This window comes from Lagopus muta, chromosome 12, assembly GCF_023343835.1.
Source record: "Lagopus muta isolate bLagMut1 chromosome 12, bLagMut1 primary, whole genome shotgun sequence".
NCBI lineage: Eukaryota > Metazoa > Chordata > Aves > Galliformes > Phasianidae > Lagopus > Lagopus muta.
In genome coordinates, this window is record NC_064444.1 from 10,202,653 (window position 1) to 10,230,085 (window position 27,433).

A 27,433-nucleotide genomic window follows, 5' to 3' on the forward strand; every position below is an offset into this window, starting at 1 on the left:
AAAGTCAGTTGAATTGGGTTTGACTGCATTAAAAGGGCATTACATGACACAAACTGTATCTGGTTTATCTACATTCCAGTGTTACAGCAGTCATGTTTCCTTTGCAGTTTGTTGCTTAAAGACTGCAGGGGTCACACTGTGTCAGCTGGTGTGTCAGAGTGTAAATAATACCAAAATAAACATTGGATTAACAGAAAAAACATTGTTACTTGGACTTTGGCATTATCAGAAAGTGAGGCTGTAGTGTATGATTATCTCAAAGCAGATGAAGTTGCAGTTTTTGTGCTATGTCTGCTGCTTTTCTTACTTCCACTCTGTTTCTGAAGACAAAGTTATTGGGGTCACCAACAATAATGCAAAACATTGTAGTGTTATGTCTTGGGAAAAAGTGGCAGCTTCAGGAAATTATGGAACAGAACATAATAATTTCAGTTGAGATCAGTAAGTTTTTGTTGTGGTATATCTAAGGCAAGCAGGCAAGAAGTTAGGTGAATGCAGAAGGCCAGCATACCAGGTGCCACAAATGAGAAAACAGTGCCACAAATGAGAGAGATAATTTGCACCTGTAGGGGAATTGTTATGACAGGGCCTGAACTGATGATTGAGCACCTGGTGAAGGGGGTGGCTGGCTCTGGAAGTACAGACACAAGTGATTGACTTCATTGAGGTGCTTCCCACCTCATTGGGAGGGGTGAGCCACCCCTCCCTGGGCTCATTTAAGGGCTAGCCTCCAAAGGGAGATTGCGTCCTGGATGAGGACTGCCTCCTGAGAAGGAATGTTCCACTGTTATGAGACGCTCATCTGCTGGGTGAGTTGAATTTTTGATGTATATGATTATTGTTATTCCTAACAATACTTTGCCTGGTGTTGCAAAGAACTTGTCAGAAGTGGTTTTGCTGCCTCTTAGGAAAAACAGCACTGTACTGAGAATTGATTCACTAAACCCACCTGACGGCCAGACAAGGTGTGCGTTTGTGTATGTGAAATCACTAGAAAAATGTATTAAAAAAAAAAAATAAATATAATAATCTTAAAATGTTCTCTTGTAAACGCTGTGAATGCAGTGTCCTAAATAGTGTCTAGTGGTACCAGGATACCATTCCTTATGTTTCATTTGAGCTAGGTATATACACAGTTCAGAAACTTACTTGTGTTAATAGGGTCACTTGTTTTGGTAGTGTTTCTTGTATGGAAATCTTGTGGGATTAAGACGGCTAACTGCATGTTCTCTAGATGGTCTTTAGCTAATATGTGAGCTAGCTATTGCTTGAGTGACAGTGGAGTGGCAAGTTGTTTGGAGGAGGAAGATATTAGAAAGGTGCTTACAATACGTTGGAAGTATCTTGTATTTTCAGTGCTCTGCCTTGGATGGTGAGACACATCAGTGCTCAAGTTACGTATTCCTTCTAGCATACAGAATGTTTCATTTGCCATTTCTTGCATTGAATTAGATAGTTAAAATGCTTGAAACACCTTGCTGTCCTGGGTATAGGCTGTTATGTAGGACTTGATAGCTGGGACAAGCACCATCATGGAATGGCTACTTAAATATTTCCTTGAGAGTAGTTTTTCTGTGCTGACAGAACAGTTGGAGATAGGTTTCAGCCTGTCTTCCTAATGGAAAAAGCTAACTGTGAGTTTCCATATTGGGGGGGAAAGGGGGAGAATTCTGAAGTGGAAAGTTTAAAGCCATTGCTGTCCATGACTTGATCTTTCCTTGCTTTTGTGAAGGGTTCCAAGGTGAGGTTATAACAATGTAAGTTGTGAAGCTAGAAAAATGTACTTTATCAGTTGCATGCTGATATATAAGCAGGGAAATATCAGGAAATATCAGGCAGTAGTATAAGGCCCCAGAGGATTTCTCATTATGCCTTTGATCTTGTTGATTTCTCAAGAGGAATATATCCTTTGGGCCAAATAAACTGCTAGACCTGGAAAGGTACAGATGCCTGTTGTTGCTACGTCTATTAATTTACTGCATGGGAGCAAATGAATAGATAATTCTGTCCTCTATACGTGAATTAATATTTGAGGGAATAGGATAGATGATTAGTTTTTAACCTGTTAGTATTTAAGAGTTTCACAAGAAGCTTCAGGTTCTCTCTTTTTCCTGTGGTTTTTTTTTTTTTTTTTTTTTCAATTTTGATGTAAATGATTGTTATATTAGCTATGTTGTTACTAATGCAATTAATAAATCAGTCCAAGTTATATATAAACAAAAAATAAACAAAAAATGACCTTTTAGGAAAGATCTTGAAGCAATTTGGTTTCTTGATCTTAACACCTGGAGTAGATGATCACTGCTGTACTGTTTGGAGGCTACAGGGCAGAAGCAAGTTGAACTCTGGTTTGCTTGCATTTTAATCTGGGGTGGAATACAAAAATCATAGCTGGCTATGAACAGCTATTGGCAAAATCTTCTATTAGTGCAGGTATTGTGTTTTCCCATTGTGCTTTGACACTCTCTGGGCTATAGGGACGCTCAATTAATGTATTACAGAGTGGAAAAGTAGAACTGCAAAGAGATGTTGGCTGCATAACGTGCAAATTCGTATGTGTCTTGTGCATTCCATTTGGGGTAGCAACTAGGGGAAAAATAGTTAATTTCCCAAGAGAAGCACAGTGTACACACTCAGTGACTAAAAAATTAAATAGGAAAAGCAAAATAACATGGTGCTACCAATTTTATGTTACAGTCTTGACTGAACTTGGCATTACACTTGGTGTAACACAATGTCCAGAATAGATATCATTAAAATTCTCTTTAGTACCATAAGTAAAAACATTTTTTTTTTTTTAAATATGTATATTGGAAACAAATACGATTTTTTAAAATAAATATTGACTGTAAAGGAGTCTATATAAATTCTATGTTTTGTCTTGGCCTTGTTTTCAAATCTATTCTAATCCCAGTTGTGTTGGTACAGGACAGGATTTAAATGTTTTCCATCTCGTGCCAGGTACGGAAGAAAAAAGTGTGTTAATGTTTGCATGAGAATCAAGATATATGTACATAAAATGCATAAAATCTTCATGCCTGCAGCACTGTTTACAGCATGTTAAAAGTCAGACAGAGACTCTTGAAAATTCCATTCTGCACTTCATTTACATGCAGTACTTTTAAATGTGATGAGATGTTCTGCTGAGGTGCTACTAGATTTTGGGTTAATTTTATGTTTATTTATCATTTGTGCTTTGTTTAAAAAAAAAAATATTGCTGACATCTGTAGTTTGCCTTTCCCCCTTACAGAAGGGACTTTGTTTCATCTTCTGAGTTAAGATTAAATATTATTGGATGGTGCAAAGGGAGAGCAAGTTAGACTGCATTAGATTTAACCTGCGATTTTCAGCATCTATGGCATACAAGCTTCAGGGCTATTCTATGCTGTCAACTTGTCAGTCTCTAGACTCAAAGATATTTTGCAGCTGAGTGTTTTTTATTAGTGTTCACAGAGCATTTATCACGCAGCGTGTGTTGCCATAATTAAATTACACACAGTGAAACTCAAAGCTGAAGTTTTAAGCAAAGTGCGTTTTGGTGCCTTTTAATGCTGCTCAGTCTCCCAGTGCAGCCCTATCTCCAGCTAACTTCCCTGTTTTTCTTCAACTGCTTCCAAATTCTGATCCAATATTCTCCACTGACTTGTTTCTGTTCTTGAATCATTCTAACTCCTCCCAGGTATCTCACGCAGGTGTTCTCCAGCCCTATTCCAAAGAGTTGAGAGAGCACCTGGTGTCCTTTTGCGTCCATTCTTTTGTCATCCTTGAGCACAGTACTGTGGTTCAGTTTCTGTGCATCTAGCCTGTGATGTCAGGGAAAATGAAAAAGCAATGAGAAGAAACCTTTTTAAGGAAAAGCTGGCATCTACATAAGAATGACAGGTGTGGGAGTATTTCAGGGAAAATAATATAACCCAAGTGGGGATGTTTTTGGGTATATGCCCTTATTTTGTAATCCTGGCGTACAAAATAAGTGTTCTTTTAGACTTGTTTTAGTTAAATTCTAATCCTCACTTAGGATATTGAGTCTGACCAAGCACTTAGGCATCACGAGTAAGGCCTTAAAACTCACTTATTTTGTTTTCTTATGTAAGTTAAGATGAAATTGAAGTCTTGTTTTCTATGCTTCCATGTTCACAGTAACTTAAAAAAAAACAAAACAACACATGACTATTAGGTGAATGGTGCTTTTTTAGGATCACATTATCCAGCGACAAAAGCTCTAAAGAAGAACAAAAAACTGTGAAATATTGTGAAATTAATAACATGTTTGAGGCACCTGTCAATAGTGAGCATTTCATTGTGTATGGATGAGTTCACTTTTTACTAGCTAATTATAGTCTCACTTTGCAGTTTTGTTTTCTACATTTGATCTTGATTTTTGTACAAAATGAGCTTCTCTAAATCCGCGTTAAGGTTAGTTGGATGTCTAGTAGCACTTCTATTTTGATATTTGTTTGTCATATTTAGCTTTTTTATGACAGTATCTGTCTGTTCTGGAATGTGCTTTCCTATGCTCTTCTGAATGCTTGCTGGTTAAAGAAAATGTGGCTAAAATGATCAACTTTTTACTGTTTTTACAGTTGTTTCTCTGCCAGTTTATTTTCTGTTTGCAAAGCCACTTACACATGGTTGAATTTGGTACGGGCTGTACATTTCTTCAGTAGAGCTTTAGCCACCAAAAATTGTATGTGCGTAATTGAAGTTCCTTTGAATGAACATGCTAATTTCTAAAGAAGAGGAGATTCTTGGAATATTAAGAGTGGTTATTAGACTGGTGGTTATTACTGGATATTGGACTGGTTTTCACCAGGGATGCCCTACTGTCCATTAGCAGCCATCCCAACTTGGCGTGAATCTTTTCTTGCTTTGTGAGAATGATTTTTTACTGTGTGCAAATTATTGACCTTCAGTATCAAACAACTTCTTCGTCTAAATTCTTTAACAGAACAAACATAGGTAAGCAGATCTTGCCTAGTTTGGTTTAGTTCCACTATGTAACTTTCACATTAATCCAGGTTACTTATTATAATTTAGCAGCTAAGACTCAACAGCTACCTAATTTTTGTAGGATTCCTTCCAAGACTGCATGATAATGGAGCAGCTTGTAGTGTTGAGTGACCTTCTCTTGTAGTAATTTCTCCCCCTGGGTATTGAAATTGATTTTCTTCCTCTTGGCATGTGAAGAGTCGAAGTGTGCCCCTTGCCCTGAATCTCCCATGAGCACATGGTGGCATCTGAAACAAATAATGTGGATGCTGCTGCTTACAGGTCCTCAGTGTAGCAGAATCAGGAAATAGAGAATGTTTTCAGTCGGTTTCCCTCTGTGCTGGGGTATCATTTAGTTCAGAAACAGTGTTTACTGTAGGTTACATTCTGTCAGATTGTTTTAGGGGTGCTTGAGGATATGAGTAATAGGGGGGATTTGTTTTAACTATTAAGGTCAAAGGCAGCATGTGCCACAGAGGGAGAAAGCGCCAAATGAGATCTCTGACCACCACAGAGCTGTGTGTGTTTATCTGTATATCTAGTCTTTAACACAGGGCTAAATATGTTGCCTGTGGTTGGATACATGCAATCCCTTTATGGTGCCATTACATTCAGTATGTTTGAAATGCTTGAGAAGTTTCCTACTGCGAGGGAGCCTGTGTGGGTGGCAGCCATGTAGCCTGACAGTGCTGACCCTCTGGTTAGGAAACTTGTGTCAGCCATTCAAAGTGTTTCTTCAGTATGTGGAGTTCTGGAGCATGCGTGATCAAAACAAGATGCGTGCCTGGAAAGTTTTTATGCTTAGAAATTCGGAATATGGGAATGTAGTGTTTGGTATCCTTGAAGAAGAAAAGAAAATGAAACAATGCATCAATAAAATAAAGAATCACATATGCTTGTAGTTGTCAAAACTGCCGAGAATTTACTGAGTTGGATAAAATGTTATAAGAGAATATGCCAGTGTGTCTTGTTGGAACGTCATTTTGTTTGCCTTTTGCATATGTGAAAGGTGAAGAGAGGGTAGCAAAAGACTGGTACTTTAGAAGATGAAAATATTTTTCCTTCATTTAATGAATTTTTTCAAGTGATTTTGATATGTTAATTTAGACAATTTTGACAGAAACAACTGCTACAGAAACTTACTAAGAAAATGTTGTGCCTGAAACTACAAGTACTTCAGTCTTTGTCCCCACTGCATTGGGCTTATCACCTCATGGAGACATTATTGGTAGTCAGGTTGAAGCCCTGCATGGAGGTCTCTAAATAAGCAGAGATAAGAAAAATAGATAGCATAAAAGCATGTTCTGAGAGTGTTTTTGAATTGGAGAAGGAATTATGTTGTTGAGGCAGAAGTCAAGTATGATGCATGTTTTAGGACAGTATGAAGAAGTTTTTCTAGGAAAAGGAAATGCTTTGAGTCCACAGGAGGCACTCGCTCAATTCTGCTTATTTACAACTTTTTCCTTCCTTTCCACTATGCTGTATAGTCATTTTCTCTGACTGTTCTTGTCTTTCGTCAGTTCAGTAAATCCTTTTTCTTTGCATGGAGAAAAGCAAGTAGTGAACTCCTAAACATGTATGTGCAACAGATACTGGAATACCTCACTAGTGCTTATTTATTTGTAGAGTTAAGACAGTGTTGCATCAGCCGTACGTCCAGTGAAAATTAACGACATCTTGAACTTGCCTGTTGTCATTCTGTGGATCTGGAATAATTCATACATTTACTAGAACAAAACTACTGAATGCCAAGTATGAGTACCTGAATTGACACTGTATAGTTCACAGGATTATGAATATATATATAGGGATATTTATTCAGCTTTAATATTTATTGCAGCTAAGTGTATGGCTGCACACTGGCAGCTTTGGTACACGTGTACATGTGTGTCTGAGTGCTATTTTTGACTTGTGATTCCCTCTACTTCAGTTCCTTGCTCCTAGCAGAACTAACTTGAAAGATTGTCTGGAAGATTACTTCTTGGGTAGCAGAATGACTGTGAATTGGGCAACTGATAAGTAATACTGTGCAATTCTCTTTTAAGTATATACATAATCATTAGAAAATAGTCATGTACAACAAGCAGTAAACATGTGCTTTAATTCTAACCAGCAAAACTGAAAATATTTGAAAGTGAATGGTTGCTCTATTCAGCACAAGGATAAACATATGTTGGAGAAGTGTGTGATTCCATTTAATCTCGGTATTGATTAGAATACAATTGTTCAGCCAATATCCCCAAAACGTTGAGAAGGAAAACAAAGTGAGGAAAATACGAACAGTAATCTTCAGCAATAAATCAGTGAAGTAAACAAATGTTATGTGCATTTAAGTAATAAAGACATAGTAGTGTAGAGAATGAATTATGTTAGCAGGTGAAATTCCTGTTAGCGGGCAGTTAATGAAAAAGGAAGATGATAGAAGGGAGATGGCAAACTAAATGAGTGAATAACCTGTGTGTATAAGGTTTCATGATAAACGAATCTAAACAGCAGTCATTAAATATAATTTTAACAAGATCTCAAGAACAATGGTATAAGCAATTGAAGAGGCAACAACCCATAGTGGGGCTGTAACATGTTCTTTCCTTCAGTGATCGTGATAGCATGCTAATTATAATTGTCAGTAACAGCATCCTGTGGTGAGCTGAAGAGTTTCACTGTCATCTTTACATGAATGTATTGTGAAAGGGACGACACAGACAACTCTATAAAGAAAAGGAGAAGAAAGGAAAGAGGAAGAAAGTGCTGAGATAGACAGCAAGTGAACTCCAGAGAAGAGGATTTCAGGTAAAAGAAGTAATATAACTAAAATTAAGAGTCTTCTGTTCAAAAGGGACAGAAATAATATTGAAAACAGCGTCTGTTTCCCTTTGACACCTTACAAAATTCAAAATAGAATTTTAAATACCTTTTGCTCTTTAATACAAAGCTTCATTTAGTCAGGGCTATTACATAGCTTCAAAAATCTCAGCTCAGAGAAGGAAGACTGTCTTTTTATCTGGCAGTTAGAGCTCACGCTCTTCCTTCCTCCCCTTCTGTCTTATCACATACCCTCTCTGCTTCTTATTTGTATTCACCTGCTTTCTAATTAGCATCCCATAAAGTTACACACTTACAGTTTATTTAACCTCAACTCATGACACTGGCTATTATCCCTTGCATCAGGGAGGATGATCGTTAGAAGACCTTTACAGAGTGCACCTTATTACTTGTACATGGCAGATATCAATTACAAGGAAGGTCTAATGGGTCTGTAGTCATTAGAATTCTACAAAATAAAGTTTTAGTGGAGGCTTCTATCTATTCCACAGAGCAGAGGGTCATATAAAATAAGGTTTCTGTCATGCTTCTAGCCTGAATGTCTTCAAATGAGAAAACTGTATGCTGCAATCTCTTACAATTTTGAAGAATATCTTCTGATCTTTAAAGTAGGGAGGAAAGAGATTTGATGTAAATGCAAATTCTTGACAAGCAAAAACAGGATGTTGATTAGTGCATATGTTTAAATATGTATTTATATATTAAACTAATGATGATGTTGGTCAAAAGCAGTGTGGTTTAGACAAATTTAATCTATCATTTTTCTGACATCAGTGTATAAAAAAGATCAGACCTTCAAACTGAAAGAATGCACTCTAGATATACAAAGGAGGGAAAATTTCCCGACATGAAAACACCGTAACTTCATTTTAGGGAAAAGTGAAACTGTGGAAGAAGAGACTATTTTATTATTCTGAAAATGAATCAAACAAGTTGCAACTCAGGCCAAGTTTTTGCAGTATACGCCTGGAATAGCTTTACACTTCTGATACAACTTGAGTTATTTGACCAGTATTTGATCTGCTTTTCCGTCTGGGACGTTTAAGGCTTCAAACATATTGTCTGTTATAAGCTTTTATTGCTTGTGGATTTCCTTTACTGTGTGCTTCAAATGTTGGATAGTGATTCCATTACATATCAATCAGATGTAATGAATCATTATTGAAGTTTCATGAATGCTCCTTTAGAATGCTACCCTGAAACAAATAATCAATACATCTGTGTGATGAGGGTAATTTTTTACAATGAGAAATGTAACTGACTTTAAAAAGAAAAATAAATATTACTATTGAGGTAAAGAGATCTGATATCAGCAGGTACAGACACATAAAGTCTCTGGCCAGGTCATTTCATTATTTTATTTTTTCCCACAAAAATGAGGTGATTGCAGAACACTGTAGTTCTTACGAAAATTCACGTGCCACGTAGCTGAAGATGAAACAATGCCATGTGGAAAGAGTTATGACAACAGAGAGAAAATTGAGAGAGATTCTCTCTACTTGTGGTCTGCTTGTTCCAGCCTTCTCTGTCGTTTCTGAGGTAGATAAACTGCACTCAGGTGTGAGAAGGAGGCCACTTCATGTGAGAATTGTCTCTTTAAACTGAGAAAATAAGAGTCACAAACCATAACATCTTTTTAGAAAGTAGCAGTCTCTGTTTTAAGGGACTGTATGGGGTGTCTCAGAATTGAGGTTCTGAGATGGCTCTGGAAAGTGATGGTTTAAACTCAAGTTGCTTTAGCTGTTCATGAAGCCATATAACACAATGTTTTTGGTTTTAGATTCGCAAGCAAAGATAACTGAGCATATTGTTTGCTGTACTCAAAATAGTTATGTCCAGTTCCTATTATTGTTTCTGTTTTGTGAATTAATAGATGCTGTCACTGATTACTGTGTACTATGGGGAGCAAGAGATAAGAGACTTAAGTGCAATTTCAAGGTAACAATTTGAGCTCAAATTATGAAATATTAGGTGTTATCTATCATCAGTAGCCCAAACTTGATTTTTTTTTAATTTTTTTATTTGAAGATGTGGACGCAAATATTATTTGGTAACATTCTTCAATTTCATGGTTAGCTTCTAAAGTTGATTTTAATGAGTAATAATGAAAAATATCATATAGGCATGCTTACATATTAGCATGCAAGGGCATCAGATAGGCATCACTTACAAGGTTTGTTTTTCTACAAACCTGTTAATCCACACTCTTGTCTAAAGATGAAGACAGTTATGATGCCATTTTTAAAGGATACAACTTCTGTACTACCAATGAAGATGTTGCAAAATCTATCGGCAAAGAGAAATCATATATAAGGAAAAAAAGATTGACAAGAAAATCTAATCCGTTGCACAGTATATTCCAGAATGTGATACAGAGGGTCCAAAACTTTATGGACAATCATGTACTGCTTGGCACTAAAAGCACATTGTATGGATATGAAAAAAGATTTAGCTTAAGCTTTTTCTATGCACATAGTAAATGGGACACTAATGTTCTCAGTTTCAGCACCTTCACTGGTGCTTCACATAGGAGCCTTCACTGAATTGGAGAAAGGAGGAGTATGAAAGAGGAGCAAAAAGAAATATCTTTCACCCATACGCGCTTAGGAGTATTGGAACCCCTAGCCAGGAGTCATGTTGGGCTGCTGTTTTGGTATGCTGGGTAACAAGATTGAGGATTGTTATTATAAATTTCCAAAGAAATTATCTGAGATCTTTAGTAGGAGATAATTATATATTTAGCAAACAGTTTTTACTGAGATGATGCATTGTGACCAGCTGGAAACTTTTTTAATCATTAAATCAACTGTAAAGACAAGTGTCAAAGAATTTAAGGCTGGATTGACCATTGAGGTCAATTATCACCTTTGTATTTCCTCTATTACCACCTTTAATTCTATCGCCTAGAGAGCTTTTTCACTCTCTCCCTATTTTTGATTCTTCTGGAACAATCTTAGTAAACAGATGAAAGGGGAATGTTGTGGAGAGAACCTTGCAGAAAGGATCTGAAGGAAAAGAAATGTTGAGCTTTCCTTATTTGGTGGTCTGTGTTTTTGTTTTTTTTTTTTTTTATCTTCAGTTTTTCTCCTCCACTCTAAGTATTCTTAATCGGAACAAACAGTATGCACTAGAAGTAGGCATTCTTTTACCTGAAGAAGGGCTAAAAAAGAAAGCCATTTTGGAGGATTCTGTGCTACTACTAAAAACAGTTGAAGGGGCTTGTTATGAAGGATTCTGAGCTGTATAAACTTAGGAAAAAAGCTTACTTCGTTTTGGAGGAAAGCTTGGATGGTGACCTAAAAATGTTTTTCCTTATGTAGTAAGCAAAATCCAGTGGTTCTATGAGCCCCGCTAGGCTTGTGCATTGAAATCTTGCCCAATTTCTTCAAATCTTAACTTTGTACCTCAAATTTGAAATTAAATTATGAATGTATCTAAATATGTGTATTTTTTTTAAAGCTTCATTAACATCTTTTTGTTTGATTGCTCAAAATTTGCTTGACATTTCAGAGAACTGGTTAACTGGAGCGATTTTAAAAACATTCCATGTTTTTGAAAATTATGATGTGATGCTGTGGAAAGCCTCTTGTAAGAGATTTCTTGTAAGAAGCAGAGGGGGGAAATAATGTTTACCAAAAAAACTCAACCCTACCCTGAAACCTATTATCATAGCAGATACGTAATTTTATCTTTTTAACCATTTCCCTGAGACTAACATTTTTCTAACTGTAGTGGTAACCTTAGGGCACTTATCTCACAAGTTGTTTTCTTTGTGCGAAAATGTCATCTCTGTTTTAATGACAGTAACTAATAATTAGATATCTGTAAACTCTGTCAACAAAGGACTTAAATAATATCTTTGGCGTAGGCTGAAATCAGTTTTCATTGCAACCTGTTTGCAAATCATTTGAACTAAATATCTCAAGCTGAAAATGTAAATGTTTTTGTTTTTAGTGTAGAGATGAGGTCAGCAAGTCGGCAACAAATATGATTACTTGGATGGAGGTGACATGATTTACTTAAATCAGGCAATTTGCCCATTAAAGCATTGAAGCCTCAACTCATAAAGAGAATGCGTAGCAGATGAACTATATACTGTCTTCTAGCATTTGTTATGTGAGGTGATTTGAATGAGAAGAACAATTACACGTAAAATGAATGTATTTCTATGCTGACTGGGAAAAATCCTAGTTTTGCATCAGGAGGTGGCTAGTTTTCATCAGTAAAATTCATAAAAGCTTCTGTACATATATTGTACAATTAACTGTATATAGATATGTTTAAGTTTATATTGCCAGAACAACCAATGCAGGGATGAATGATTGGGGTGTTTACTTACCTACAGTCCTCTCTCTCCCTCTTTCAAATTCTGATCTTTTCTCCTTTCCTTCTCCCCCATAGGAGAAGGTTGGGTACTAAAAACCTCAATACAGTGTGTGGGTTCCCTCTGCCTTCAATTAGCAAGGGTTATTAAACTGGTGAAATCTTAAACTGCTGTGTTAGGTTCCTTCCAGCGTTATGAGTTGAGCCAGAGTCTACACAATAAAACCTGATTGATTAACAAAGAATGAAGTTACAGTAACTGCTGCCTGATCTCGTATTTTCTATGCATTTCATGGAGTAAAAGTGACTGAAGTAGGAGATTTGGGGTTAAATCTGGAAGACTCTCTGCATGTTGCTAGAGCATGTGCTTGAATTTAAGAAGGTTATGCAGGAATGTCTTCAGTGGGTTGTATTGCTCTTGTGGTCCAAGCAGCCATTTGTGTTGGAATTTTCAATGCTGTAGACCTTGGGTCTGATCTAGTAAGATGGCTGTATGGTGTGGTATGAAAAGAGAGATAAGATTTGTAAAGGATAAGTTAATTTTTTAATTAGTATAGCTAATAGTTTGCTTACTTCAGAGTCTGTTTTTTCTTAATCATTCCCATATTTTCCACCTTTACAGGCATATACATTTCAATATGCCATGAGATACAGGCATCTGTTCAAATTTAAAAAAAAAAAAAAAAAAAAAAGCTGGGACAGTGGATTGTGACTCTTTAATTAAAGCTTATAAGAAATTTAAGATGCTAAATGTATGTGGTTTGTACAGCTATTTTACAGACCGCTTTGTGTTTACTGCCGGCAAAGGAATAAAAGTTTGTCTTTCTTGAAGAAGACCAAGGTTGCAGAATTTTTGAAGATTAGAAATCCAGGTCTACTAAAGATCTGTAAGAGACAAATTTGTTCAGCCTTCAGCTCAAAACCTAAAAATACATTTAAAAAAAAATATCTTGACTATACTGTAATTTTATAGGATCACTTTTGAGCTTCATTTGGACAATACTGTCTTGCAATAGAGAGGTGAAAAAAGATGGAAATTGGAAGTTTCTAAAAGTTCACTTTATGTGTCAGTGCAGTGTCATTCAATGGGATTGTAAAAATACTCATTTGTTGCTCACAGATGGGCCTTGGCTCTAGTCCCTGCTCTCTAGAGCTTGGTGTAATGTTAACGTGTGTATTCAATGGGAGAAGTGGGCTACTGCAGAAGAGCCGACAGTGTAGTTACTGCAGACCAACTTAAACATCTGTGAAGAGGGCAAAGGTTTGCATCATCTGCGAAGAGACCACAGTGCATTGCTTAAAAAGCCACCCAGTGTCCCAAGTGGGTGTTTTATGTAAGAGCAGCTCTTCCAAAATTGATGGCTCTGAGCACCACCTCCAAAAACAGTACTGGTGCTATTGGTCTGGTATTTCCTCTCTGCTCCATCGTATTGCAATTAAGGAATATTTACAAACTCATCGCAGACTTTAATTTGCTTTTCAATATAGCGAAAGGGATCTAGTAATTGTATGATCTGTAGTTCAGTTGCTTCAGATTAAGCTCACTTTTTAACTCTGAGTGTGAAGGAGAATAACTGGTTAATCCTGACAAATGGTGAAGCTTTCTCACTGTTAAAGCACTGCGTATTATAAGTCCTCGGTACTCAAAATAATTCAAAATAACCTTTTAAATTAAACGGGCACTAAATTCAAAATTTAAATATTTGACTGTCCCTGGAAGTGACAGTATATAAAAATAGTCAAGAGTAACTTTCTAATGTCAGTTATAAAACCATAAAGCTGGAGAAGGAATAAATACAAGGAAAACACTGATTAATCCCCCTATGTTGCAGTGCCACTTCATACTGTTGTAATGTGGACCCTTTCCTCCGATATTGCTCAAGAAATACAAACAAGAAGCATTTATTATCTCTGAAGTAGTGTATGCTGTAGAGTGCTGAATAAGGAAGTGAGGTATTGCAGCTGTTATCTTCTGAACTAACTGCTACTGCGTGTTGCATGACCAGCCCTGGCAGGGTTTTTGTTCCCATGAATGAATAGGCTATAAATCTGTCGTGGCTGACACTAGCAGCACTGCTGGAGAGTGTAAAGGGAAAATTTGCAGAGGAATCTTGTGGTCTTTGCTTGCCTGGAAAATGAGTTCAATAAAATGGAGGTGATCAGTGCTTATTTATAGGCCGAGCTGATACATCCAGCATTGGCTGTCAGAGTTTAAGTTAGTGTTTCCTCATTTATGTTCACTCTGTAAAGCAAAACATGGCACTGTAAAAAGCTTATATAATGCTGTTATACTGTGCTAGTCACTATTGTCGAAAATAGATAAAGCAAAATAAAGGGAGGAAAAGATAAAAGCACAGATAAAATGTACAGGAAGGAAATGGAAGAGGCTGGCAGATGCTGAGACTCTGAGAAGGGATGTGAAGCTGCTCAGAGTCATTGTGCTTGAACCCTGGGCTGAAGGAGCTTGGCAGTCACTGCTGTGTCATAACAGCAGAAGCATTTTGAGAACTCTGCTCTGTAAGGCATGTGGATTTCTCCTTTGTATGCAGAGTTCCCACTAATGCAGACCTGAAGGTATGCTGGAAGTGTTCATTTTGTGTAATGCAGATGGCTTGTATTTGAATTTGTGTTATACAGGAAAGTATTTAGATATGACAAATCCTAAACTGAAGTTACTGAAGATAAAATTTTATGGCTTTTTTTATGCTTTTAAGTAGATATTAACAAAGCAAAACACTTTTTCATTTCTGTTTTTGTTGCTTGGTGACATTCTATAGACAAACCAATGTAAGGTTGTTTGGGGGTTTTTGAAACTACTTAACTATAGCAGCAAGAAATGTAGAGAGATGTTAAGTATGGAGAACAATGCCCTGCTGGTTTTTCCCTTACATTTTGCATTTTTTTTGCATTAAAAAACAACAGCCACAAAACACCACCACCAAGAATTTTGTTCAAAGCAGGTACACTGCTCAGGAGCCTCCACCTGGACTGCTGCTGAGTGAGAAAGCTTCACCTGAACGTAATTCATTTAAATCTGTAAGAAGTCATGTGCTGTTAAAGTGGGGGTGGCTCTGTGTGGCAAGTTTGTGAAGTGCAATTCTCTTGAGTGTGGGCAGGGTGGGTTTGCAGCTGGTCAGGATGCTCTGGTGGGAACTCGGATACAGGGAAGCTAAAAATTAGATTTGCTGGAGAAATGCGATTAAAGATAATTTGTCCTCTTCATATGAATTATCAATGCGGTCAAACTTATTGTCTATACCTGTAATTCATGCTGTGTTCAAAAGTGAGTGAAGTAAACCTGTGTTCTTGTTTCTGCCTTGTGATGGTATGCTGAAAACTTGGAGGCTGCATTACTCCTACCTTGATAGAAGTGTCCTCTGCCTGACAGCAGTGGAGATATGGAGTTAACTCCTCAGAAGGGGAACATACGTGGTGTAATATGCGGGGGTGTTTTATTGTTTTTCAGTGAATGCTTAAAAAATGAGTAATTCTAAAAGAACTTAAGAGACCATTGTTGTTAAAGCCTTTGGTCAGTTTATTTCCACAAGAAGTTCTCTTGTAAAAATAATTGGAGGTTAGGTATGTGAATACAATTCTTCTATCAGTTGAAATGAGAAGCAGGAGAGGACTGGAGTTCTTAATCCATATTTCCTTTAAAGATTTTCTCCAGGTGTGGTTGAATGAGATAATACTTTAAAAAAGAAAACAAAACAAAATTAGCAATATATTGTTTTAGTCTTGCAAATCCTGTTAGCTGTAAGTCTGCAGGTTGTAAAATTGTCTTGCCTTGCATTTCTTTATGGAATATGAAATATGTACTGACTTGTTTTTTTCTGTTCTTTAGCACTGCAAAATTTATTTCAGTATCAAAATTGGTGCAAAGTTACCAGAAAAGTATGATTGTCACTAGTTCTGAAATTTTCTTGTAGTAGTCATGAAATGTTTTGAAGGTATTTTAGACTATTTGAATGCATGGAAATGCTTTGAAGAGCATTTTAACTAAGAATGCCAAATTAAGTGATAATGCTCATTACTGCACTGGTTCACGTAGCAGTCAGAGCCAGTTTGAGTCATGCATAAATGTACGGAGTTGACTAGATCAATCTATGTCCGTGACAGGGACGACAGGCCTTTGCCCTCCCCCCCCCCTCCCCACCCCAGTCCCACAAAAATGGGAAGGAAGGAAGGGAGGAAAAGAACAGCGGCAACAATCTATGGAGGAAAACTTATTTTACTATAATATCGGAATACAAGATAACAAAATATAATACAATTTAATTGAAATTGAGATTAATAAACCAGACAAGATGAGAGAGAGAGTTCCCGGGACCGAGTCAAACCTGAAAAGCTTGGAATGGCTAGGAAAGCACCTCCAGCACCCACTGCAAGGCAGCAAGAGAGCTCCCCCCCCCCCCCCCCCACCCGGAAGGGCCAGATCCTGTGACTGCTGTAATGTACAGGGATAGGTACCTGGGATTGGGGCAGTGACACTTTAATGCCCTGTACACTACATGATGTTTTGATGTGGAATACTGAAATCCAAAAACAAAAAACAAAAAAAACATAGAACCATGACAATAAAGAGCCCAATGCTTGACCTATTATGACCTATTCCATTTCCAGAGTCTTTATTCCGTGATTCAACTAAGGGGCCTTAGAATTTTATTAGTATACAAGCAAACAAAAAATACCAACAAAACCAAACAAAATAGAGACCCCCACAAAACAAAAATACCCACCCAGAGAAACCCAAGAACCCCAGACACAGTTGAGTGCATTGTTGCATCTTTCTGACTCCAAGAGAGCCTGGAATGCCCAAGTTATTTCTCAGAAGTTCTTTTTACGTGCGACTTGGGTACTACAGATTCCTAGTTTGTCTAACAGTAGATAGAGCCATATAATCATGTTTCTACCTTACACTGTAAGAATTAGTGTACGTGTTTTGTTAGCAAGAATCTTGTTTTCTTTCTTTGAAGATTTGAAATGCTTGCAAAATAGTTGGTTCATTAAGACAAATATTTTCCTTTTCATTAAATTAATAGTGCTTAGGTTTTATTGTCCTGTCTGAAGCATGAGTCTGGATTATTCTTTATCTTGCCATGCAGTTCTTCTTAATGGTAATGGATATATTTTCCCTTAAAATAGTTTTGTCTGTGAAGAGTATTGTGCTCATCTGCTTCAGTGGGCTGGAGGGAAGTTGCAGTGGATTGGGGGTACTAAGTCAGATTCAAAAACACACAAGCAGATACTAAACATTTGAAGTACGTGATTCTTTAGAGCTTCTGCTTTTTTTCAGTTAGGTGTTGGAAAAAAGTTACTGTAGTGAGGGTCCTCACAGCAAATCAGAGTATGTAGGCTTAAAATTCAGTTCTTGTATGAGTGTATTAGTAAAAAATGAAAGAGATGCTTTCAAAAGCAAATATAAAGTTGTTTAACAGGATTTTCTTTACCCCTGAATAAGCATTTACATGTTTTCACTCTTCTCTTAGAAAGTACTTGTACTGTTTACAAGTGCCACATTAAAAATATGAATAAAACTAATTGGATCCAGAATGTTGCAAGTATAACATCTGGAATAAAAAGAATCAGCACATCAGCTGTTTTGTAAAGACTAAGAAGCGAGGAGGAAAGGGACTTGCACAGTTTGTGTTGCATTGGAAAAGTGCAGCGATTATTCGTCACACTAGAGCAGTACTTTTTAATTACCTACAGCTACGACTTCTTAAATACAACAAATCAGACAGAAAACATGGTAGGTGGTAATGACAGGCACTTGCTGATGCAGGCTGAAGTAATGTGTTGTACAGTGTGCCAGCTGCCTTTCTTTAAACATGCACGTCTGTGTGAATGAAGGAGGATTAAAAAACCCTTGATTTAAAACAAACAAACAAAAAAACCCCATAAAACCTCAGTGTATACATCTCTGAAAAATTTAGCCATAGATACATTTATTTCAACTAGAGAAGTAAAGCGAGGGTGGTCAAAGAAGTTTAAAAAAAAAAAAAAAATTGAATTAAAATGTTTAAAATATTAACATATCCTACTTCTTGTACATCTGCAACATAAATATAGTTAAAATTGAGCTATTTTTAAAATGTCTGTAGTGAGTGCCAGATAAAGGGGCATGTGCACAGCAGCCTGTACTTCTGAGTGGATGTGCAAGCACACATCTTGTCTGTAAAGGATGAGACTAAGTGCAGAATTTTCTGTGGGCACTGTAGGATGTGTAGGATTCAAGTGGTTGTAGTCACAGTGCTTGGTTTAAAATCCTGGTAATCCATGAGTGCAGTGCTGTGTGACTACATTAACACTTCAGAATAAAGGATGGCAAGTGGGCAGATTTGCATGCAAATTAAATTTTCAACAATATTTCTGCATGCAACTTCCATTACAGTTGGGCAACTTTGCACAATTGAAACTGATGACTAAGAAAAGCATTTATAATTTAGAAAATTACAACAGCGGTGGCTGTAATCACCCAGGTTAGCTGCTAAAGTGCCTCTAGGGGGTTGATTAGAAGGTGGAGAACCTTTAAGAGGCTCATGAGGGAGAATCAAGCACTGGGGATTGAAACAGTGGAAGAGGAGCTGTTACAGTGAGGACTGCTTGCAAAAAATGGAGAATGAACTGATGTAATACAGGTGGCTTCTAATCAGTGGGAAGAATTTTGATCACTCAAACATAATTAAGAGCTGTTAACAGTATGATATAGATATCAGAATCAAGGCCCTGTTTTGTTGAAACTGTCTTTGCAAGACTTCATTAAATGACAAAAAAAAAAAAAGAGGTGACTGGTGACATGAAGAATGCAAAGAAGAGGAAATGATGTAGTGTGCACATAGTCCCCAGAAGTACAGGAACATTCATTATCCCCATGTGAAGCTCTGGACACGTCTCCACATCACTTCAACATATGTAAAAGATTTGGTTTGTATTTACATTATTGCAGTTGGCTTTGTGGAGGATCCACGTAGAAATGGAGCATATAGGGATGAATTACAGTCTTTTATAACTCAGAATGTACTGTTCTCTCCTGACACCTGTGTCAGCCTAGGAATGTGCAAGTGAAACACCTCATTCTTTTTTGTTAGATGGAATTTTGGTGCTCAGTCCTTTACCCTTATTGTTAGAGAACTTACAAGTGTTCTTTCATTGTGATGGTGATTTCTTTTGTCTCACAGAAAGTTAATAAGGGTATTATTTGATATTTCTAAGTTTGTCTCTTGTACCAAAACAGATCCTGATGTGTTAAAAATATTTCTCATATTGCTTTCTATCAATTTACTTTAAATTTTGGATTGGTTCATTAGCAGACTGTTGAAGATCATTACAGTCATGACTGGAAGTGTTGGCAAGGTGATAACGAAATAATCCATGATCAGGTTGATTTTTGGTTGGGGGAGTGGGGTGGCAGGCGTATAATGATCAATGATAACTGAAAATAGGAAGGAAGGAGTGAGAATTTTCTAAATTTTGTATAGGTTTGTAAATTGCTCATACTGCCTAATAAGAGGTTAGTTGGAAGTGTGTTTGCTAGTGGAGGCCGTGCAGATCTCATAAATTTTCAAGAATTATATTCTTCCACACATTCGAAGCCAGGTTGTGTTTTATGGAATCCCAGTTAGGGAGATAAGTGCTACTTTGTCTGAAATTGAGAATACCTCTTGATCTATTCTTAGCCATAGTCAAAGAAGATTCAGTATAAACCCCACGGTTCTTGCACTTAATCTGAGAAGATAGATCATGAAGATATGGACCTATTTATCGGTTTGGAAAACACCAGTGAATCTTTCTTGCCCACAACACGATGTGTGCTGATGTCTTCTTCAGAGTCAATGTCTCTGTTCTGTTTATCTCCATGAACCCATATGTTGTTGTCTCCTCCATTTCAATTTTTCTTCAAGCCACAGTCGCCAATGATCAGAAATTTGTTTTGAGGTGACATTGTTCTTTCTGTGTTCTGTGAGTAAAACTGCTGGTAAACTATCTGAAAGCAGTAGTAAAGAGTTATTTCTGCTTCATATACGGGGGCTGCTCTGAAATTATTATGTTGATCCATGAGGTCAGAGGTAGATGTTGGTGGTATGGCAGTAGAGGTTAAACCTTGCCACCAATATTTCATTACATGTTGATGTTGTGTGAAAGATGGCAGCAGAGGGGCAGTCTTGACAAATTGACATCTGACATGGAAGAGAGTATAGGAGACCTTACTTTCAGAGTGTGCTCTGTATTACCTTTATGAATTTGTCTTTTAGAACTTCAGAGGTACTGGTTATCATGCCTCCAAAAGTATTCCCTTATTAAGGGGCTACTGATTGGCTTTCTATCAGTTCCAGAAAAACACTAAAATAATGGCTCTGTGTTCAGATTAGAAAACCTAATAGAATGGTCGCGTATTGCTACACTAAGGTTTATATGTCTTGAAGAGAATTATGAGGAATAATCAAAGTTTTCCCAAGAATAGCAAAATGTTGTGTAAATTGTGCAGCAGTTCTCATAAACAGGAGCTTGGAAAACAGTTGGAAATTTCTGGTGGTTCTCTCTGAGGACAGGAGAAACTTGTACAGATGCTTCATGCATCTGAATGTGTGACTGTTACAGTGCTTCTGTAAGAGTTTCTTGCTTTGTCTATTAGTGTATCACGAGCACAAAATCTGTCCAACTTTTTTTCACTGCATCTGGCACTCTTATTAATCACTGACACAGTTGAACCCATCCCATGTTTCTGCTCTTAATGTAGTGCAAATATGCAGGTAAAGTAATCTGAGCTAGGCAGATCATGCAGTGCATGCTTTTTTTGCCTTTTTTTTTCCCCTAGAAAAGAGCTGTTGTGAGCAGCTGTTCCCTCTTTCAGATGTAGTTTAGGATTGATGTTTGAATTACATTCCTAAGATTGAATGTATAATATCAGAGCAGTGTTTATATTTGCTCACAATAAACTGCCAAGTCTACTTTAGTAGACACTTAGCCATACCCTGCCATCTTCGTCCCTTACCCCAAGTTGTCAAATTAATATCATACATATATATTTATAATGGGATTATGTAATTTTATAAATGAGAGTTGTGCTTCAGATGTTGTCATAGACAGTCACACCCATCTAAAAATATATACACAAAGTTCTAAATATATGTCCTATGACACTGGTACTCTTTTTGAAGCAATAATATTAGTGTTTTCCTGGATAGGTGCTGTGTATGGGCACTGAGGAAATGTGTGTATAACTTTTATGCACTACCTTTGGGCATATTTATATTAATAGCCAGTAAGATACTGCTGTCTTAAAAGGTATGGGGCTGTGTAGCTGCAAGGCCTGTGAGGGTGACTTTCTTCCTGTTAGTGTTGCAGCGATGAGAGAGAGGCTCTGATCCAGAGCATACTGCTGAGTTACGAGGAAGCAACTGGTAAGAGGTGACATAAAACCTATGCAGTCACAAATGAAAAGGTCTTTTTATTTGATCAGGCTACAAGGTTGCAGAAGAATCTATAACGTGTATATCAAACCACCATCCCTTGGGACTGAGATGTTGACAGTAAGAAAAACAACTTCAAAGAAATTCTGAAGTAATATTCAAGACTTACCAAAATAAAGCCTATTTCTCATCCACAGATAATTCTGCTTTTTCAACCATTATTAATGTTGCTGGTAACTAATTTAGCACTTCCCCTTGCGAATGTCAAAATGTTGGACTATTGACCAGTTAATGTTGATATAGTTATTTGTGAACTGCATATGATAATTTGCCAAGGCACAACATTTTAATTTAATTATTCATGCAAAAAATATTAAGAAATATTGTAATATTGGTTATGCAAGTTCAGTACCAATACTGTTTATAAGAAATTAGGAATAAGACTTATTGCTCATTCAGTTGAGAATTGATTGTCAAGTTTTATGTATCCTAAACTGTAGCCAAGAGGAAAACATCAGCATTCACTGAGAAGTTGGACCATTGATCAATTCAAATGCCATATTTTAATCCACCACAATATTTTTGATTCTCTAAAAGCTCTTTTGATATGAAGGCACAAACAAAACTAAAGGTGTATCCGCTTCTTAGTTTGATTACATATATCAATAAATCCTCATGAAATTAACTACACCTTAAATTAAATTGACGTTTTAACTCTTGCTTAGTCATTCTATGGTCTTTCAAATCAGAGGTAAATGACAGGATAGCACCATGTGGTATTTCAGTGATGTAGCCAGTGTATTGGTGGTATTAATGAAACATTAAAAAAAGACTTATTAAGCGTGACTGTTACAATATAGATTGTAAGGGTTTTATTCTTGATTTTTCACCTTAAAGCGAATGAGAAAGTATCTGTCTGTCTTTAACTTGTTGATGTGTTTGATAAGCCAGGCAGTAATTAAAAACATCTGTCAATTCCTCTCTTGCTATTTAAAGAAGGGAGTATTTCACAAAGCTTTTGAGTCCTGTTTGTCCTACCATCTTGTATTTCCCTTCTGCAAAGCAAACTGGGCCTTTTGCATAAAGTTCAAGAGTTGGAAGCAGGTGGAAAGATTTCAAACAGAGTTTAAGCTGTAACTTGGTGTCAGAAGAAGCGGGGGGGGGGGGGGGGAACCACTTGCAATGAATGAACACACATTCTCTAAGCCTCATCAGCTCCTAAATTCCACCCAATGCTATGTCAGTATACAGTGTTAACTTTTATGGCCTTGAAGCAGCCATTCTCTGGTCATCGTTCCAAATATGTCCTCTTTGTTAGCTGAGATCATTTCCTCCTCCCTCATATGTAAGCCAAGGCTTTGCAGTAATAGATGGCTCCTTCTGGGAGTTTGCCAGGCAACACAAATCTCTTGGGAGGCTTAAAATGTCCTCTTGTTTTTTTTTTAAAAAAAGACCAATTTAATGGTTGTACCCAGGTGTTTGAGGCCACACAGTGTTTGCAAAAACTGTAATGGCTCTATTATGATAACGGAAGAAAACTACATTATGAAAAAAATACATTTTAAGTTTTCTGTGGCAATGTAATGTAAGGATTGTTCTGTGTGTTGGTACTAAAGAATCAAAAACAGTTTAGCAAGTGGATGTGAATGCTGCTTCTTGTCATGCAGTTAATGGATCTACTGTTGTATTTGTGTTCTTTCCAGCTCTGCTGCTTTACATCAATGAATAATTATGTTTTTCCTTCAATGCCACAGCACTAGTCATCTTCATGTTCAGTGTATTTCCCTTCAAATCATTCAGTATAAAACGGCTACCACTTTACTGGTTTTGAATCATTTGCCTGGTTCTTGATAATAGAAAGGGTCATCTTTATCGATTATTGATGTTGCATTTAATAAATGCAATTTACTGTGGTCATGTTGACGCATGAAGAAATACAAATTTTTTTTTGTATGTAGACCAGGCCAGAAACACAACTGCATGCTAGTTTTTTTTCTTAAATCAACAAATAAATCTTTTACCTTTACAAATACAGTATATCCTCTCTAATCCTGCTTCCCTTTCCCAAAAGCTGTTGCTTATGATTGGCTAGGCAGATTTAGGTAACAGCGAAAATCTTTATGGAAAGTAGTTACAGTACAGTAGTTCTTCAGATTTAAGGAGGTCAAATTGATTGTGTGTGTGTGTGTGTGTGACAGAATTTCTTCCTGGGGTGAGACTTTGAAGTAAAATTTCAAAGCATTGACTAGGGGTACTGCTCTGCAGCTCCTTATTGACTTTGCTCAGAGATCAGGAGCTAAAACTGCATGCTGCGCTTTGAAAATTTACCCCTAAGTATTGAATTTTACCTCAGAATAATTTTTTTCCAATAACTTAATAAACCCTTGTGAATATGGCTTATAATGGAAATGCTGACATACTTAAATTTAATGCTAATCACTGGAAATTAGAAAGATCTTAAAACAAAAGTTGGGTGAAACCTGCAACTATGTGTCCTCATGTAGTTAATGGGAAACATCGCAGAAACATGCAATATTCAGACCCATGTCAATAGCAATATCAGATTTTGTTGTATTCCTTTATACTTGATATTATCCTCTATACGTAAGAGTACCTCTGTACATCTAGCTGTTTTCTGAGCTTATGTCTGTATTGTGGAATTGAGGTGGTTGAACTTAGAAGCTGATGGTGAGGTATCTTCTATACAATAGTAATGTGAAGGATTCTTGGAATGCTTGTATACAACAACAGTGCAGTGAATTCTTTAATATAAAAGTGCTGTTAGGATCATAATTGTTTCAGCAAGATTGTAGGAAGTAGACTGGATGATGCTCTTTTCTAGAATTAGAGGCTGGAGCAATGATTTTGAGTACAGGATTGTTTGCTCTGCCCGCTTCTGTGTCTCCTTTATACATTTCTCTCACATTTCTCTTGTGGTAAAATTACTACAAGATGTATTGAAGAAATAGTTTTGGAATGAGAGAGATGGGGAAGTGAGGAGTGTCAGAATTGCCGGATGAATTGGGTTTGGGAGGTGGATTTTGATTTCTGAGTCCTACAAAAAGAAGACTAGATTTTCTTGTATATTGTAGGTGTTTTGAGTGGTTGTATTTTGCTGTATTGCCTAAGAAGGAGATCCAATAGATATAATTGTTAGCTATGGCTGAATTCATAGCTACTTTGCTTTCCCATATTTTGTATCCTGCAGTGTTGCTTGCAGAGGAGCCAATGAAGAGAAAATGGTGGTAATGCATATATTTAAGATTTTGCATTGTGGGTAGACGTTCTCAAATTGTAGTCATTCAAATCAAAGTACTGTATGTCAAATAGTATATCCTCAAGAGAGAATGTTAAAGACTAATCTGAAGGAGAATAGTGTGGTGGATTTGTGGACCTTTCCAGAGCTTTTGGAAGGAGAAGCGTGCAGGCAAATTTGAAAAAGGAACAACTAAATGTGTGCATTTTACTTTAAGAAAAATAAATAAATAAATAAAAATTTCCCAAATACTAACATTTAATATTTTTAGTCATAGTGAAACTCGTGAATGTTACAACCAATTTATACAATTTTCTGTAAAAACAAAACAAAAACAAACCACAAAAACCCACAAAAACTGTGCATCTGGACTGACAAGCTGTATGCCAAGATTCAGCCAGATGCAATTTGAAATGTCCAAGACATTAAACATGCCCTGAAATGGAGCTTTTAATGAAAGTGCCATCTCAGTCTCAGCTATTGTGAATGCCAGCATAACACACTGCAAGGAATTTATCATGCTAGATTAGTGTAACTTACTTGCAGTTGAGATCTAGAAGTAAATATACTGGAACTGTGCAGAAGTTAATGTTTGGGAAGTGATTTTTTTTCCATCATGTCTTCTATCCTGTCTGAGTGCTTTGTTTCTAGCAACGGATTTCTGATAACTACATAAATTATAACCAACTTGAAAAATAAAGGGGTAAAATGTGTGCACTGTGCTTGGTATGCACTGTTTTGTTTCTTTCATTAATTCTTGCTGGCATTCTGGATGCTCAGATGAACAATAGCAGTAGCCTGTAAAGATCAATACCAGATTGCTGATAGTGCCTATCTATTCAGAGAGTAGATTATTTGATAAATGGTTTGGGCCATATGTTTTGACATTTGTTAGCTGTATAGCCCAGACCAACTGGTAGAACTATAGTTCTATCATAAAAAGCAGGAGCAGCAAATATTCTATTTCCTTTTTTTTTTTTTTTTTCTTTTTGCACAAAACCTGTATATTGTAGTTCTAAAGCTGCAAATAATAGATACCAAGAGAAAAACAGGAACTTCATGTTTTCAGTATGTGGTTCGTATATATTTTTCTTAAGTTTGTAGTTATATTCTATGAATATGTAATTTGTATTTGATGGCTTTGTTGTTTACAGGATTAGGTCTTATAAAGTTGGAATCCTAGTTCTATTCTTTTATCTCAGTGTCTCTGTACAGAATCATACAGAACCCTGAGGGAAGTCACTTCTACAGAATCATAGAATCATTGATTCTATTCTGTGATTCAAGTTCTGAGATACTTCCACAAAATGCGCACTTATACTTGGTTTGCTCTCAGACGCCTTTTGCTTCTATTGTAAGCTTAAACTGTTCTGAAGTCCTGCAGTTTGTATGCGCATTAAAAAAAAAACAGGCATTTTGCCACTTAGCACTAGTAGTGAATCATAAGTAAATTTATAAGCAAAATGAAGTAAGAAGCCAATTCCTCATTTCTGGATTAAGAGACTAAAATTCATAATCCAGAAGTGATTTGCAGTCCTTGTACATGGAGGCCTCAAACAGGTGAAAGGTAGTAGCTATAATAGAAATGACAAGAAAAATGCAGTGAAAAATGGCACCTGACAAACTTCAAAATAGATTCTAGATCCTTATAAGCAAACAGGAAAATGACATTTCTTTCCCTATTTTGTGACTTAGCTGACTTCACGTGTTGAGAAAAAGGGTAGTGTTTGTGTAAAGATTCAGATCTAGGGGTTCAGAATGTGTGGTGAAGGTTGTGTAAACCTTCCTCTGCCTCTTGCCAGGTGTGACAGGTCCTTCTGTGCCAGGAGTTTCCTAGGCTTTATGGCTATTGCTGTCTCCTTTGGAGTTTGTGAGGCTTTTATCTATCTACAACAACTGGTTGGTCAATATAGGGACCCTATTGGGCACGGAATGGTCCATTTCTGACTTATCTGGTAGGTACTCAGTATGGCATCTGTGGCTGGATTTTTGGCTAGGTTAATATGAGCTGCATTTAACAGAAATAGATTTTAAGGTTGCCAGGGAATAGGGTTAGAATTCCTGAAACATAATTTTATTTTTCTTTCTTTTAACCCAAGATGGTGATAACAAGAAACCTGATCTCACAATAAGGAGGAGTTGGGGACTGACAGTTTTCCTCCATACAAATGGGAGGGAACATGAAAGAGTCTGAGCTGGAGGTAGTATTTCTGGTTAATATACTGAAATGCTATCCTGTGCATCTTGTCAACTTCCCACTTGTTTGGAGCACTCAGAGCTAGCTTTATGTAGGATGATGGAAAATGGGTGCCTCAGCAGGGAGTTTGGTCACCTACCAATGATATTGATGCTAACAGTAGATATTATTTCCTGTTTAAGGAATGATGTTAAGCAATCTGCTATCAGAAGGCAATCTTTTTTTCTTTATTTCCTGGCTGTGTTTAAGTAACTGAGAATAAGTATGTACGAGATCCCTGAACTACTCCTCTCAGAATCATCTTCAAATAGTCGTTTTCTTGTTTACCTCATTTATATATGAAACAGGTGCATTAACATATTAATGATCAGATGTTATGTTTAGCTTTCCATTTTAAGAATTATTAGCAATGTAGAAAAGGATGATTTGAC

General features: G+C 36.8%; 1 long non-coding RNA gene across 1 annotated transcript in view; it reads left to right on the forward strand.

The window, feature by feature from the left end:
- Nucleotides 1-259: 259 nt before the first annotated feature.
- LOC125699394 (uncharacterized) overlaps nt 260-27,433 on the forward strand; it is a 323,127-nt gene continuing 295,953 nt past the window's right edge. Inside the window, exon 1 of the long non-coding RNA XR_007379529.1 lies at nt 260-809. This is a non-coding gene — a long non-coding RNA (uncharacterized LOC125699394). The remainder of the gene's footprint in view (nt 810-27,433) is intronic.